The 17,969-nt window shown below is 43.1% G+C and overlaps 1 protein-coding gene and 1 long non-coding RNA gene across 2 annotated transcripts in view; one reads left to right on the top strand and one right to left on the bottom strand.

Annotated features, from left to right (window-relative positions):
• LOC108010837 (methylthioribose-1-phosphate isomerase) overlaps positions 1 to 17,969 on the top strand; it is a 94,787-nt gene that overhangs the window by 1,699 nt on the left and 75,119 nt on the right. The window lies entirely within an intron of this gene.
• LOC136117094 (uncharacterized) lies at positions 13,422 to 13,963 on the bottom strand. The gene is made up of 2 exons (XR_010654358.2): positions 13,686 to 13,963; positions 13,422 to 13,626 (listed from the first exon to the last, which is right to left on the bottom strand). It is a non-coding gene; the product is annotated as an uncharacterized lncRNA (long non-coding RNA).

The raw sequence follows: 17,969 nt of genomic DNA, 5'->3' as shown, positions 1-17,969 counted from the left end.
AAAAGCGGGAAGGAGAAGTTAGCCCGGCACGATCTTCTGCATACTGATGAGACCATGGGACGATCATCACGATCTGGAGAAAGCCGAGCCAAATCAAAGAAATCCACAACTGACGACAAAGCGACAATTGCTAAATGAAATGTCGCGCAAGGAAGCGCAAATTGTAACTTGCAAAGCGGCAATCAAATGTCGCCGGAAATGTTTACACAAAAAGAGCTCGAATATGGCCGAAAATACTGTGGATTGTGGATTGCAGATTGGAGAGGGGTTTTAGGGGGTTAGAAAGGCAATTTGCATTTCACCGTGTGACAATGACAGCTGCTTAATGATGATTCACGTTGATTTGCCAAGATTTGGGGATCTGTATCTTTGGGGATCTTTTTTCTTCATTGGTGTGACTGCCAACAGGTGCATTTACTTTTGTTCGCCAGAATCGAGGCTTCTTTTTGGCTGCTTTCGTTTTTTCGGGCGAAAATGAAAACTGCAATTTCCGAAAATAACACGAAAAGCAGCTGCAGATGCTCCATCTATCCCATCAAGTTCGCCGCTTGAGTCTTTCGTTATTATTTATACCACAAACGCCGGATTTTAATTACAGCTCATTTTCAAAGTTTTCTCGCTCATTTTCGGTTTATGCGCTGGCAAAAATTTTTCTCACTGCCCGCAGCCATGGGATCTTTATGCTTATTGGGGAGATTTCAATCCCCGTCTTCTTTGCCTTTCTTCCAGGGGCTTTTCTTCTTGGTGCAGATTCTAACAGCATCCGTTAACGTTTTCGAGCGCTGCCTGCTGATTAAGTTGCTGCTGCATTTCAGCCAAGAAAATGTGCCGAAAACAAACAAAGCCCGACTGCAAGTTTCGGTGAAACATCAAGCCGAAACGGAAATGCTCTTATATTTAAGCGGCATAAAGCAGAATCAAGCTAATCGATGGCTGAGTATATTAACAGCTTCATTAAAGATTATTGATGGTTTTTTATAATCATTAATTAATTTTCTTTCTACTGGATATCTTTTATTATCTGATTAATTATCACGGATCTGTTGATCTTACATACGGAAAAAAACGTTATTATTAACGTTAATTTGTGGCATTTAACAAATATTAAATGCAATCTAGCGTATCCTTTACTTATTTTTTAGTACCTTCTTAAAGTTCTCTAGCTCTTCATTAGTTTAGTATACCCCAGAGGCAAATTTGAGGCCCAAAACAGAACAAGAGCTAACGTTATCCCATTGTAACTGAACGGTTGTTAACAAGGGGTTGCCGAGTCGGAAAGCCAACGAAAACCCAAACCCAAACCAAAGTCTAAACCGAAGGAAACGATCCAAGTACAAGTACAGAGCCAAATTGGGCGTAATATTATGCCCAGGCTGGGTGAAATATGAGCTGAGAAAATTTTATTTCGGCTTTGTTTCTGTCCCCGAGTTCCACGAGTGTGTCCGAATTCGAATTTTGGGCAGAAATTGGGCCTGTTCCCTCGCTTTGGGCCCCTGCGATTTGTTAGCGATAGTATTAAAGCATTTATTGGCTTATTTAATGCGATCATGTTGCCCGCCGTGGCATCGTAACGTTAAAACGCCGCCTCAGGTGAAGTTCATCAAAAATAAACAGCGAAAGGAGAGAGATACGCTCGTAAAATATGGAACAAATAGGTCCAATATTTGCCCATTCGACCGCTAATCAGGTCAGCATTTAATATTTATATACTTCTGGGCGTGGTGTTATCTTGAACAAGCAAAACATAAACCAATTCAATTTGCCGCTGCTCGGGGTTACTTACTTACCCAGCCTTGTGGGTGGAGATTGTGGAGTTGAGAGTCCGGTTACCCGTCCGTTCGCCCAGAAATCCCAGAAATTTAGCTACCTGTCCAAACACACAGGTCGTAAACATTCGCGGCTCACCTAAAATGGGTTTCTCGCTGGGCCTTTGGCCAAATTTTTTGGCACAGCCCAACACGGCAACCCAGCAAAAAGCAAAGAGATCTATCTAAAGTGTTTATTTCCTGCAATTTTCGAAAATATGTTCTTGACTTTTTGTATGACACACACAGAAGACAAGTTTCTAATTCTCCGCCGTTTTTTGCTGGCCATCTGCGCTGCTAGGAAAACAAAAAGCCAATAATTCTTTTTTGGCGGCTCGGTTCAAAGATGCTTTGTGTTAAGTTAAGTAAACAACATGCGGACTGTTACCATTTTGTCTTGATTAACAATTGTCTGCTGGGGCAAATATTTAAAGCATGAAATCGTTTTGCCATACGCGTACATCGGACTATTTTCTTCACTCCAGATGGAAACAAATGCGAGCCGGCCACAATGAGAACTTTAAATTCGGACAAAGGGCTTGTGTTGAGATCGAGATCTGTTAGCCAAAAACATAAATTAGTTCCAGTGTGAGAATTTATTGATTAATTTTTGTACAACGCCTTTGCCAAACATCGAGTTCAACGCCCCTCGGAGGCCTAAAATGAAAAGCTAAACGAATTCGGATCCGAAAACGTTTCTGGTCAGATAAAACGCGGCGTTAATTAAAGCCGATTACCGTAATTTGTTTGTGTCCGCCGGGCCTCTCGAAAATGAAAAAATGAATGAAGCGGGCCCTTTATGAAATTCCAGCCCTGCACTTCGGAGCTGCAAATTCGCCGAATGTCAAGTCGGTAATTTAATGTATCTACTCGAACATCTGTGTTCGAGGAATGCTGATGGTGCTGTTGCCTTTGGGTTTCCTGGCCAAAAGCGCGTGTGACCCCAAAAAGAGAAATTTCATCCAGATAAATGATGCAATTCTGGTCTTTGGTTGGGGGTTTGGTTTTGGGTTTCCATTTGGGCTGGGCCCTTTCCTAATTGACTAATTAACCTGAGGTTTAATAAAGTTTTTGGGCCTACGGAAGTGAATGATTTATGTCGAGGGGGAATTTCTTAGTTTCGGTCTTCGTTTTATCTCACCTAAATCGAGTAGGCTTTCTTCCGACAGAAAACAATTTTTGCGACAACCGCGAGAACTGAAAGATGTCAGTATTCTAAGCTCGGTGAAAGTTGTTTTTGTCAACGGCCAAGAACTTCTTCCTCTTCTTCGTCGGTGTTTTGTGTGCTCAATAGTGCGACAAATGGTCAACTGTCCGAGCAGCATCATCTCCATCAGCCAGTTGGAGCATCTTCATCATCACAATCACCGCATCGTCATCTGCTCACGTTCTAAGTACAGATTGGCATGTGGCGTTGCTCTCGGCTTAACATAGAAATACAGAAATACAGAAATCATAATGGTAATGGCAATCATAATAGGAACAATAAAAAGAAAATCCAAGAACGGCCATCAGAAAGTAAAAGACTTTAAATGCCTTCGCTTGGATTTGCTTGTAATGACATTGACAGACAGACTTGCACTTGTCCACCGTTTAATCTGGTTTGGTTGTTTCCATTTCGGTCTAGAAATCTTTATAATTTCTGAGAAAAAAATGGCCTCTGCTTTTTTGCCATTCCTTTTTTGTATAAAAAATAATTTACTAACTATAAATAGCATAAGAATGGAATTCCTGTTCCGAGCATAGCAAAGATTTTTTATTAATTAGCCATATTGGTTTGATGTCTACTTTATCTTTCAGCTTGAATGCGCTGTATTTTTGATGGAATATAATCCTTTCCTTATTTATTTTTCTTGAATATTTAAAAAAACGGTACCGAGCATATTTGGCTCCTTTGTTGAGCTCTTGAATGCAATTAAAATTCGCACACCAAAGACAATGCGACTTTCGACTTAGGCTTGTGGCATTTGTCACGTTTGTTCAACATTTTGGCCACTGTAAAGTCTATTTAAATTTCTTTGGTAGCTGCTATTTTAGGCCTCCGCTCTGGCTCTTTAGTGACGCTCGAAATTAGCCCAAAAGGCTTCAAATGCCTCATTTTGTGGCTCTGTGTTGTCACGTTTCGAAAACGAGATTGGTACGGATTAGGCGGCAGACATTCGAGTTCTCTTTGGACCCGGACCCGGCTAACTGCCTTCGTTTGACTCTTGATTCATTTACGCTAATTAGGTGACACAATTCTCACCTAATGTGCTCTGATAAGCGTACAGGAATGTTATGGAAAACCCCAACAAATTGCTGCCTGCCAACAGTTTGTGAAACTCATCGGTTTGTGGAAACCCCGACCCCGACTCCGAACCCGACCCTTCCAGCCAACCACCAAAAACTATGGATAGTTGGCTTGCTAGCTGGCTGGCTGCTCATTTAAATTTTACACACGGCTCCCTGGTTTTGGCCTGGCCATTTTTGGTGAGTATCTTCGCTGTGCCGAGTTGCCTGCTCCCGAAAACAATGGGCACTCGTATATCATGATAATCATAAAAGCCAAAGCTCTCCGATGAGGCTGCTCCTTCTCCATCTCCATCTCCAATTTTCCTTCTCCTGGCCATATATGTGTGGCCCAGGCAGTTTGGCCATGGCAGCATGTAAAGCGCCGCACTCGACTTTGGTTACACGTCTTTGGGCCCGTCTGGCCATAATTTGTTATCATATTAAAGTGCAACATGGACAACAGTTTTGCAGAACGCGATATCCACCGATACTCTCCCAACTTGACCACACAGGCACTGTGGGCAGATCGAAATGTGCGGCGGCTTCATGGTTGAGAAGTATAATAGGAATTCACTCAAAGAATCTCAAGGAGTCTCATTACGCAAGTGCCTATATTGTTAGGAAGGAATTTCCTTTGTTTCACCTGCTCGTTAGGTGTCTTTAATGGGCGACTAAAAGCGAAATTGTTGCCTATAATCTTATTAAATTAAGTGCTTACTTAATTTTATAGAGATTTATAGAGACAACTCCTCAAAGAACAGTTCAATAGATGTGTGTAAAGTTTTTAGGAGGCTTCTAAGATCTTTCTGAAGAAGTTTTAAAAAATATAGTCAAACTTCCTCCGCTTGATCCCATTGTACTAGGGATGGCGGAAGTTCTAGAATTGTATTCCATTTTGTAGTTATGAGTCTTTATGGCAGCATTTGTTTGGCTGAATGTCTAGCTGCAGACCCAGATATCGCTCGAAAAAGAAAGAAAGAAGCTCGTTAGTGCGCGGCGTTGAGACATCGACACCTTGTATGGATTATTTGCGATTGCGATTGCGCCCTTTCGCCAATTATTGTGCAATCAATATTGCATAATCGGACAACGTTCAACGCCCCAGCCCAGCTTCTCTGGAAGTTCCCCAAGTTGCAGAAGCCGTATTTGTGGCGACTCCAGCTTACAGCTTACCTAACGGCAGTCACACTTGTGGCACATAAATCAAACTCAGCTCCAGTTAGATCTCGGATCTGGGATCTCGGCTGCGTGTTATGCAAATGTCAGAAGTTTGGCATGTCGTGTGTTGCTTGTGGGCATGGTTAGCCTCCCATTACATCACGTTGTGGCGCAGTCAAGGTCGTTTTTTGCCCGCTTGCATGCCTCAAATCTTAAATCTCAAATTTCAAATCAAATGGCAGCAATCACAGCTGCGGATGGCTACCAACAACCAACTGCCAACTGCAAGGTGCCTCGCCCCAGACGTGTTAGCAACTCGTTGGCCACGAGTCCACTGGTCCATAAGCCCAGAATCTGTATCTGAATGCTGTATCCCACATGCAAGACTGGGTGGTTCCCGATGTTCTGGCCAGGATTGAATGCTTCTCACCTCGAAATGGAGCAGAAAGCCCGCTATGGTCTTCCAAATTGCCAGCACGTCTGCCTTGGCACTGCTCGGCAAAAAATTGATCGCTTGTGATTAGCAGCGATTAAGATTAGAACAGCACCACCAGGAGCAGCAGCACGAGAAATGGAAAAACGAAGATGAAAACATAACCCAGTCTGCAGATCCAACAGCCAGCATCCAACATCTAGCATCCATGTAGCCAGTGCAGTTGGGACCCGCGGTGTTTTGTCAGTTATGTGCAAAGTGGCCAAGAGCCGCTAACATTTTTCAATTAAAAAGCGAGTAATATGGGTGTGACTGTGAGGATTCGAATGGGTAATGCTTAGCATTATAAAAATATTAGATCTTCAAGGAAGAGAGTATAAAATGTCGGAATTTCACTGTGAGGAAGTGGTCACAGAGTGTTTCGGTAGAGTGCCAGCAGAGGGAATAACGTATATAAAGCAATCTTGGACAATGGTAAATCTATACAAAATGACTTCACATCCCAAAAACCCCGTCAAGAAATATCTCAGCCACTTCCAGGGTATCAAATCATAAAAACGCCTAACAAGTTGCAGGCCCGCAGCTGCGTCTGGATTAGATGTTGGGATGTAGTTACCACCGCCATCGTGGCGATAGATGTGGCATCCACATCCATATCCACGTCCACGGCCTTGGCTATCAAGTGATCATCATAATCGGATCGCACCACACCATATATCGTATCGATGTTAGACGCTCTGATGTTCTGTTAGGCCTGTCATAAAACTTTCACGCCGAAATCTATATGTTTCATCGGGACGGCGAGTGGAATTATTGTGAAAGATGTTCGCTGATTGTGTGAAATGAACTTGCCCGGCGATTGTATAAGTAAATTTCACGTTGCATTCGCGGTAAATTATTAAAAAGCCATAACAAATACAAAAGAAAGCAAACCGAATAAATTGTATTTATGGCGCGTCGAGGCACGCGGCCGTTGGCTAAAAGGTTTTTTGGTTCGGAATACATAGTTCGTTAGCCGTTGACATTATTTGCCTTAATTCGTGCACTTTCTTCTTGTCTTGTCTTGGCCAAAAACAAAGGCATTAAAAACAATTAGCTCTGCTCTTCGTTTGAGTTTGTGTGGCAGTGTCGTTAAAGATTAAAGTCGAAAACGTTGAATATTGTACGCGACGCGGCTTAAACACACATGTTGATAGCCCAAAATATGGCTGGACATTACTTTTACTGTCAGCGCATTACCATTACTATTGAAATGATCGTGTTATGTAAGGAAAACTCGAGTCTTTTCTTTCGGTTGTGCAACAGTCTTACAAGTATCTGAATCACTTTAATTGTAGGACAAATTGCTTGCCCGGCGAAGACCGCAAAATGCTGAATGGCAATTGAATGGCGGCTTAATTTGGCTTAAATGCTTCAGATCATCGCGATGATATATGGGTGCCCATAATCCATAAGCCAAGATCCACGGTCCACAGTCCATGGTCCATGAGAATTGCCCAGTCATGTTGGTGGCTTCTCAATCGAATTATATCACGTTTTAAAATAGAATTCCACACAGGGTAAACATATTAACACCTCCGAAAAATATCTCACGCCCGGGGAATTTCGGGAAAAGTGGTGAAAATGTGTTACATTATGGAAATATCATTACAGAGCTCGACTTGACAGCTGTCATAGGTAAACATAGAGCCATATGCGGGTTCTGGAAAAGTAAAAGAAGATGGTACTTCAAGTGCAAGAAAGAAAAAGTGAAAACACCGGAAACCTCATTTGAGTAACGAGCTGAGAACGCAATCGAAAGACGAAATGTGTCAGCTGTTTAAGTCCAGACTTCTTGAGCTCTTCATTATTCCGCAGGTCAAGGGTCATTCGTCACGCGAGCTCAGACGTGAACGAATTTGCAACTCGAATAGACGAAAAAACAGCACAGAAACCAAAAGAAGAAGTTATATTATGCTAATGGCCAATTGTCATTTCGGAACCGTTAAGTCAGCAGGCGAACAATGAATCTTTTACAGCGTTTCGCTAATTTGAGGTGTGAATGAAAGTGAATGAAAGCGAGCGCATTCCGTAAAGATACAGATACAGATACAGCTACTTATCCATCAGAAAATCAACCGAAGGCAGACTCTTCTTTCGAGGAGAAACGAGACCCATCTTAGAATAGCCAGCTTGGCAATTAAATCGCTTTTGTTCGGACTAATGGACCTCTTACTTTCGGTTTGGTATGGTTTTCTGTTTTACTGCGTGATGTGTTTCGATTTGATGAGCCGTGACTCGATCTGAAACGCTCTTGTTTGTGGCATGCAAATGATTTGTTTAACAACAGACTTTTTATCGAGTGTTCGGCTACCGGACCCAAAAGCCAAAAGTCACGGCAAATGTTAAAGCCATACCTGAACAATTAGGATGATTAAGCGGATTTTTTTGTTGGCTCTGCGTGGGGGGCAAGTGTGTGAAACTTATACACAATTATTTTCACATTTTTTTAAGCTAAACCTTTTGTTGGGCTGGGCAAAAATTAAAGTAGCGTAGAACTAAAGCAAATCCCAGGACCATGAAATCGTGTTTAATTTTCATTTGGCTTTCTATTCACGGGTTCTGGCAAAAAAGCCAACAGACAAGTGCTTAAGTTTCTCTTTCTTGTGTTTGGCAAAAGTAATTCTAATGGCCCAGGTCATAAAAAGCTTTAATTTTGTGGTCGCGGTATAAATTCATTTCAAGGTTAGCATGATGTGACACTTTCGTTTGGTCAGCCCTTCTTTTTGGGCCTCGTTCTTGGTTCTTTCCGCAGCTTTCCACCCGATTTCCCATTACATCCCATAACCTGTCCACATCAATATCAATTGTGGCCACTGTTAGACATCGAATCAACGCCATTTAACAGCATAATTAACACATGTTCTTCGCACAATCGATTGCACACGCATCTCGATGGACCAGTCGGCTACTAAATTGGTTATCTAGTGCGAGATGAGTCCACCATGGTCTGACTCGTCTGGCTACCTCTTTCATTAGCACGTTGTCCAGGCCACATTTCGAGTGGAATCGCTGGAGACGGTCGCTGTCACCATCGCATTCGAATCGAATAGAATCGGTGAAGTAGGAGCAGGTGACACTCACTTACGGACTGGCTCCCAGACTTGTCATCCGATCCACTCGCCTACGAGTGGTCCATGGGTGTAGCAATTACAGGCCGCTTCTTAATTGAGTTATGAGTTTTTCTTGTTAGCCGAATTCCCTAAAATGCTGCAACTGTAACAAGGAAGTCTCTTGGTTCTTGGCTCTTGGGAATCGAGCAGCGGATTCTGGGGCAAGTTGAGATGCCTCTTCTCAGAACTGGCGGCGTCGCCTTTTCCCGTTTGTGGATCAGTAATGCGACAGAAATGGCCTAATGAGTAAATTAATTACTCGAAACCATGATCTTGTCCAGTCTTTATTTGATCTCCACTAATTCGCAATAAAGACTCAATTAATCAGCAGGCATAAACGACCTCTGAGTTGACCCCACTTCGACAATCGCCGATTAATTAGTGATTGATCTGGCTGGAGGGCTTGGAGAGTTGCAATGAAAGTGCACCAATTTTACCTTACTTTTCACTTTCATTGCAAGTGTGTTAACAATTTGAGCGTGGCCCTAATGATGGCTCATGCAGGCCACAACGATCGATTAAAGTCGTTCACTTCAAATAAACAAGTAAATGGGAAAACATCGCGATGAGCTATGCCAGATTAGATGAACTGGTTGATGCTGGTGGAACCTCGAGCACCCAGCTCTTACTTTTCCTAATTAACAAGAGACTGTGAGAAAGGGTATCACAGTTTCAGTACTCCAAACTTAGCTCAGAAGAACCTCTACTAAATTAAGACATTTACGACCTGGTCAGATGCGAATCAATAATGAAATGGCCATGCAAAATTCTAGACACAACAGCGCTTAAAAGTCGCCACGGGGAATGCCGCAACGGTAAATGGGTCTTGAGGAGACTTTGGACTTAGACTCCAAACTTCATGACTGCAGATACCCGACTTCAGATTAAAATGAATCATTTCCAGGCATCCTAATTGAGTTGTGGCCACGCTGGCAGGCCGAAATATTAGCAGACGCCTTGTCGATGTCCAAGTTCGGTTGGGTGAGTTTCAGTCTGGGTGTTAGTCTGGCAATAAGACCGGAGTCCCAAGGTGTGAGACTACTTAGCCTGGGCAACTAAGCGGGGCCAAACGGCAACGATTAGTCGCAGGCTTTTCACGAGGAAGTGGACGAAGTCTGGACGAAGGGCCATTTATCAAGAGCTGCTCGTGTCTCGTCTCTCTGGGCAAATTAACCGTTCCCGAACAGACTAACTTAGTAACTGACTGACTGACTGACTAACCAAGTTGGTGGCTAACGGGGACTCCCACTTTAATTGCTCCATCGAAGCTCTCACACCGAAAGTGTTATTAAAAGTCGAAATATGGAAGCGGAGGGAATGTAGTTCTCTGGGTCAATACGAGCACCTGAACTAATCAAAGCAACGTTGAGAAAGGCACGCGTTCTGTAAGCTTTCACAAATAACTCACCAATATTGCACGCACTTGGAATGTGACTTCGAGAACTTGAGGAGAACTTTAGGTCCGGTTTAAAGAGAGATGTGCCAAACGAATTCGATGGGGGAGTGACAAGAACCTAATCTGATCTTCAACCCGAACCTTAAGGGTGGACATGCATCTGTGAGAACTCTTACTCGAGCTGAACCTCACGTTCCATGTGGCAAAGGGTTCGATTTTCCAGGTTCCAGGTTCCAGGTTCCAGTTCCATAAAACACAATGGAGCATCGCCCGGCTCAGTTCTATTGTTCTATCGATGGCCATGGCTTGCAAATTTTCGGCAGCTTTAATGTTTATTCATGAATTCCAACATGAAACGGCAATGCAACGAGGAAGAGACAAGTTCTCTGGCCTGCGCAAACATAAATCAAATTGGCCCAGTCAAGACTTGTGGTCGGAGCCAAAGAAACAGATGCAGATGCAGAAAGAGCCAAGAGCAACTGCAGTACGCAGTCATGGCCAACTGATTGAGCTGTCGCGTATTTGGGTGAGGTGAGATCGCCCAGTGTCCAAATGGCCATAGAATTTGAGAATTTGAGACCTTGTGGATGGGGTACACCTATTTCTGGCTCTGAACTTCGTGTCTTGGCTGCTTAGGGAAATCTGCCGCGGAGAAAACGAAACGAAAATTTCCATATACCCTGTGCTCTTATATGGCTCCAGATCTCTGCCATTTTCACGGACTTTTGTCATATCAAATGGTAAATGGTAAATGGTGGATGGAAGTTGGTAAATGGCAAATGCTAAAATGCTAAAAAGCCCGCCCACTGTGGCCATCAGTTGGCATCCTGGTCCGGTTCGGAATGCATTCATATCGCTGGGAACAACTGGGTCAGCTGGTTCAGACAACAAAAGTGCATCAGGAGCAGCATCAGTGGCTCGGCTAACGGAAGACGATTATCAATTTTATTTTGGCTCATATTAATGGCCTTTATTCCACTCGCACTTTGGCCATCCCAGAGGAAAAATTTGAAATGATTTCCATGTTTCCCTGCCACAGTGGTTTTCGTCTCGGGTTTTTGGCACCCCACCGGGCAGGCGGAAAAGCTTGGCGAAACTTAAATGCAATATTTTTACTATATACTAATGAAATAATTATAATCTTAATAAAATAATTACGTAAATCGGTGTGTAAAATCATGCAGGATGAGTCGAAGAGAAAAGCATTGCCTTTTATTTTATGTTGATGGTTTGTTCGGTTTATGTTGTATGGAAATGGCAGCTAATAAATATCCCATTATTTGAGCCATCATCACATGAGCGAGTTTTTGAACTCTTAATTAACGCAAGCTAATTAAATGTAAATATGTGAATTGTTCATAAAGACGATGGTGTCGCAAAGATCTAAAGAGATGGTAAACATTTTATCTGCATATCCATTAAAGTTGCTGAGATTTACAATCAAGGCAGAACAGGTGCTTCTTTCAGCAATTTCAAAAAGGGTATACCTTTAAATGTTTGGGGCATAAATCTTTACTGATCCGCTTTAAAGTATCCGCTTAAGTACTTTTTCAACTAAGTTAGAGGGAGCTAGAGTAGGGTTACCCTTCTCTTAAGAACTTGCAATTTTTAATCTAGAATTGGTGTCATCTTTGTTTTGTCAAATATTTTCGTTCCAAGATCGGATTTTCCCCCAACTTCATATTTCATTGGATTTATTTTTGCCAATGAACCACTGTGAACCGACTTCAATCGACCCGGGCACTTGCTCTACTACGATTTTAGCTACTCCTAAGCTCCCAAGTGCCTTGAATGAGCTTCCATCTTTCGGCGGCCGGTTGGCGCTTTCTTTTGATGCAGCGGACTGATGTAATGTGCTTGGTCTGCAATCGATTCGAGTTGCATCCACATAACCGTATCATCTGCCATAATGGCATTAACTGCTCTAGTTGAAAGCGAAAAGTACTGCCGGATAATGGGCAATTTAAGTAGTCGATTTGGCGGGGGGCTTTAAGCCACCGAAAAGTGGTTTTGCAGTTGTGTCTGCATATCTGCTTGTCTCTTGATTTGTTGTTTCAATTGTGGGTCACAGCTGCGTGTGCAGGAAAGCTATTTTTTATATTATTTTTGACTTGGCTATTTCTGGCCATTCGGTGGAACGCACATTCCCAGCAAGTATCGTGTGGGGTTCGGGGAAAAGTCCATCTCCATCTCCACGGCCACATCCATCTTCAATCCAAACTCTTCATCATGCAGGCGGAGATTAAGCTTGGCTAATGGAGAATCGTGTGTCTATGGCTAATTAGGCGAATATATCCATTAAGGCTATTCGGCAGATGCCATAAAAAAGCCGGCGAAATTGGGTTTATAGTGCAGAAACTCAATGGTCCATGGCTATTTATATCCGCCAACTACAAACAAAAGACTCAAGTAGCGAACTCGAACTCGTTTCTGTGCGTTGCCTGCTGGTTGTTGTTCTTGTAGTTGTTGTTGGTGTGTGAATTTATGCATAAAGATTATAATATTTTTGCAGGCTTTAACTCAAGCGCACAGTTAGTTCTAACCGGGGGCCCCGATACGTTCGTTCAATAGTTCAAACAAAAAAGTAGCGAGCAAAATGTTCCCCATTTCTCCTTTTTTTGGTCCACAAAAACGCCCACCAAAAAGACTGGCTCCAAAAGCCGCCGGCGGCCGGCAAGTTGGCAAGTTGAGCTGAAAAAATGCAGTCAGTAAACTGAAATTGGGTTGTCCGCTTGACCACAGCAGCCACTTCTCTTGCGCGTTTCTAACAATTTGCCTTGCAATTAGTCAAAATTATTGTGCAATGTTTATCCAACAAGCCACGAGTGACACTTCTGTCAATAAACAATTCATTTGCATAACTCCAGGCACGATTTTGCAGTGCTCCGTTGGCGGAAAAGCCATAAAGTGCGCCCCTTCCCTTCTTTCCTTGAGGCAGCAGGAATGTTCGGTAGCCGAAGACTCATCCATGGTCTTCCGAGTGCAAATCATCTTCACACTTCTGCCGAGGATGCTCGAGTGCCTCTATGACTCTGCATATTCACCTGCATGCCACTGCTAATAGAGGGTATAATGGTTTGCTGATGAGGCGCGAAGTGATGAATGTTTGAGTCGTTTGGGTGGACAAGATGCCAAATAGGTGGGAGTTTGCAGAGTGCGGCTCCATAAAGAATAGGGGTTTATCTGATTAAAAAGATTAGGTAACATTGATTATTTGAGGTTTATTATATTTAAAGTATTTATTTGTACTTTGAAAGACCCTTTACTTTATAGGAATGCCTTTATAACATTTAATTTTGTTGATTCCGCTTCATTTCTTGTCTTTTTCACATTGCTCAGTTGATTTACCTCCAGAAGTAGATGTTTTAGCACCAGGATTTTTATTACATTTCGGCTTAGTGGGCTCTGTACCTTTAAAACAACTAGTCTTGTGTATATTGCAGACATTAATACTATATGTTTCAGCTTACTTCTTCCACAGTGATCTTTCTTGTCTCCTTTGCCCTTCGGGTTATCACTTTTGGATGCTTTGTCCTTGGATGGATCGCATTTTTTTGAGCACAAACGTGTAGTTGCTTTTGAAAAAACAATAGAGCCTAATCTATTCATGTTGGTCCAAAAAAATTGAAGAGCCGAAAATGGGGAAAATTGTAATGTATTTTATGAATCAAACTTCTTGACAATGTTTTATTTACAATTTAAAATCCATAAGTTACTTTGCTCTGTTTCGAAGAATATTTTAAGGCTACTAGAGTATCTAAGCTTCGTTTTCTATATGATCTCAAAACTCTCTATTCCTAGCGCCCATATTCCAGGGTCCAAGATAACCAAATAGAAAATGCATCGACAATTGCGCAGATTCGAGTGTTGTAATTGACGGCTGTCAGTCTTCGACTTGATTAACTCATCGATGACTCGCTGGTTCGATGAATGGCTAGTTAGATGGAAGATGGAAGCCTACCCTCGAGACGACCACTCGATTGACAGGCGATGTTTCCAATTTGTTTGGCCACAATTGATGACTCATAAATCATGTAATATTGACTGGCTTTTCTTTCATCGGGTCAACCCGTTAAGCGATTACCTATGAAACAAATCATGCTAGAGCTCGGCTTCAATGCAAGTGATCAATGGCAGTGAGAGTCTGGGGCCACAAAAATGGCCCATGAAAAGCGTATCGATTTGAATATGAATGCACAGAAAGCACTAACAAGACTTTCGGTCAGAAAAGAAACAGTAACTTTCATTTCTTAGGCTTTCGGTAGACAAGCGCCCATCATCTGTCTAATTTTAGAAGATCTTTTATTTGCACATATTCCCCGAAAAATATTTTCCCACATTCGTTGTTGCATAACCCTTGAACGATGGGCAGCTACTTTCGTTTTTTGTTTACCCAGGTTCAGTTCTGGTTTGAAAATGTCGCCACAACCTACTCCAAAATTCTTAATTAAGAACAATTTTGTTTATGGCCCTGCAAGGAAAACCGAAAGTTGGAAAGTGTTTTCGTGTTTCCCATGAAAATGAAAGCCATGTGTAGGGCCATACAAGTCAGCACACGGCTAATATTCTTGGCCCTGTTTTACTACCCTTTTGTGGGTCATTTGCATATGCGATAAATGCTTTTGGGAAATGGTTATCAGTGGCAGAAAATTTGGAAACCTTTGGTCTACCTGTAAAGGTTCTTTAATGCCTCCGTTTAAATTAACTCAGCTTCCGGTGGCCCCAACAAATTGTTATTGGTACTGATCGGGGCAAACGATCGCCTCCCGAATTGATGGGCTTGAACCCTGGTTTATGTGCTCCCGGCCACAAGATCGATCGCCCGATTGTCAAACTCATCAAATACATATTTCAACCTGGACGTCGGTCGTCGGCAGCCTCATGGTCACCGATCCGATCGTCGGTGGCGATCGACCACATTTATTGCGGCCATTCAGGTTTATGGCCCAAAAAGAGGGAACGGAGTGGGGAACACACACAAGATGCTCGGTCTTTGGATCGGTTTGCCACCTCTATTGGGTTTGCGTTACAAATTGGAGCTCGAATATAGAATCCCCTGCACGTGGCTTTTGGCAAATACAATTATGCTCGCCCGGCCATTGTTTGGTTTTAATTTAGCGCATTAGTGGCCACCCAGTGCGATCCCGCATTATACGTCTGTAGAGATGGAGGTAATATTCTTTTGCCAATTTACCGAGAACTCTGCACATAAGCCGATTGGACATCAAGGTATTATACGCCATTCGGAGTCGCACACAAAGCGAATTCCGTATAATTAATTAATTTACAATTTCCATGCGAGCGGTGGAAACCCAGAAATGCAACCTTTCGTCTGACCCGCTAGCCAAATCGCTTGGCTGCGCCATCGAAAGTGGGCCTCTTAATTATGGCCATAATTATACACATTTAGCGGCGGCCAAATGATTGTTAAGTGCTAGACCAGCGGCTAAAATTCCACACACACCGGCTAATCGGAGGGCTAAAACATGTCAATTGGAGAAATTCGAGTCGGCTTTACTACGGCCCATGGCTTTCATCTAATTGAGAGGTAATGGTAATGGGCCGATAGGACCCGCCGCCAAAATAGCCGAAATGGGCAAAATAATAAAAAGCAATTAGTCGGGGTCTGTTGGTTTATACGAATTCCGGCGAACTGCAGTTGCTGATGCAGCTGCATCATATCTGGACCTGCGGCAGTGGGTTAAGTGCCACTTAAGTGCGCACAATGGATAGAAATTCAATTAACTCGGGGCCATTGATAAAGCTTAAGCCGGTGGAGACGGTTTTTTCAGACGGTTTCGGTAGCTGTCGGCGATAAAATAGAAAAAGAGACGACAATTGCCAACGCCACCTCAACGCTAACCTCACCCGAGCATCCGAGCAGAACCCAAAACCAAAAGAAACCACAACTCTCGACCAGTTTAATTGCCAAACCGATAAATGGCAGATAGCTTTGGGCCAAAGCATAAATTGGTAGCACAAATCCGAGCCCGAATTCGAATCCGAATCCAGGAACTCGCTCTCAGATCGCTTTGCATTCTAGATGTCGGTTGTCGAAAAATGCCGTTATGCAGCCATGTCGGTTGACCTTTTGGCCCGGCCCAAAACATTTATTTTGTCATTACCCGACTCGGGTGGTCTCCTACCTCCCACTCCCCCCACTCTTTATAAACATTGTCTCGAAGCAATTACACAAAAGCCGCTTAGTAAATTATGTACAGGCGGTGGAAAAAACCTGAAAGAATCGCATAAGTTCACAAAAACCACAAATTGCCAAATCATTGGGCGAGCAGCACCCTTCAAGTCTTCAAGTTCTCCTTGAACGGGATTACCATTTGTCTGACTCGGCGGCCCAGCAAATCTCTGTTTCTGCCCCGACTTGCATAAATTTCAACCGAAATTTTATCGAAAGTGTGCATCTTACGCCCGCTGAAAAAAAGTTAGGAGGAGCTTCAAAGCCTGTCCTTACCGACCACCTTTTTCCTGGCTTTTTGCATGTCTATTTAAATCTTAACATGCCGCTGACAAAATGCTCAGCAATGAAGACAACAGCACTGGAATTAGGAACGGCAATAAAAACCCAAGAAAAAGAAAAGCAACGGGAATACGTCTGGCCTCGAAATTGTGCCAGTAGTGTAGACATGGCCACATTTAACAGGAGCAGCAGGATCAAGTCTTGTTCGAAGTCCCTCCTCCCCCTGAATTCCCGATCCCCAATCCCCCACAGTTGTTCTCCTGGCTGTTTAGGCGATGTCAGTGCTGATAGGCGACGCTGTCTGGGATCGGGTCATGCCTCAGATGGAGATGCAGATGGACCAGGAGAGGTCCACCCCCCGCGGCTCAAAGTTCATGACATTATCCTTCTTTGTCTCCATTTCCCTCCCAGAACCTTGTTATTTCTGCTTGTATGATGCGATGTTCTCGTGGGGGAGATGCAAGATTACAAATTTGTATTCCCAGATTGTGCCAATTCCTTGTCCACACATCTTGCCCATCCATTAATCTTTCTGCGAACCTTTCGTTTGCTTAATTATAGAAAGGTGTTCTCAATGCCATTCCAATTCGCGGGATAGGGCGGGCCTTGTTCTGATTCCCTTCGATTCTTTGATTCCAGTGACCTGGTTATTATAAATCATCTTGAGTCATCTCAAGCTAATTGATTTGCACGAACGAGGAAAGCAAGAGATATTCTCCCTTTATCTGAACATCAGATTGTGGGTCAAAGCAGTTCCCCAGGTTGTCAATTCTTCTGCGACCACAATTTATGGCTATTTGCATAGATCTCGGCTGGGGAGAATGTCATCCATGTGCGTGAGATGAAAACGCAATCAAACTGAAGTCGAAACTTGTTGAAAGCCGCCGGTTGAAAGTTGGAGGATAACAAATGAGTATGTTGGGGGTTAATGATGCCTGGTGTTGACTTTACGCCACTCGGTTATCTATTATGGCGTGGAATCTATTTCTATTTCTCCGATGTCAGCAATTATTGGCTATTAGAGGTTTCACTTTTAACAGGTCTGTGGAATTTTACACACAATCTGTTCTTCTTTGTTTCGCGATTTAATGAACTTTCATTTCCCGAGCCGAACATTTGCAATTCGCTGGCCGGTCTAGCGTTCTGTTGCATTATACATCCGATGAGAATGCGAAATGGAGTGTCCCCAAATCCAATTCCTATGCCAGTGATGCATGGCCATCGCTCATCTGCCTGACTTTTTGCTTTTGTCTCTGGTCAGAATCGTGACGCGAATGCC

Source organism: Drosophila suzukii, chromosome 3, assembly GCF_043229965.1.
Source record: "Drosophila suzukii chromosome 3, CBGP_Dsuzu_IsoJpt1.0, whole genome shotgun sequence".
Classification (NCBI taxonomy): domain Eukaryota; kingdom Metazoa; phylum Arthropoda; class Insecta; order Diptera; family Drosophilidae; genus Drosophila; species Drosophila suzukii.
This window is presented reverse-complemented; position numbering and strand designations above follow the sequence as displayed.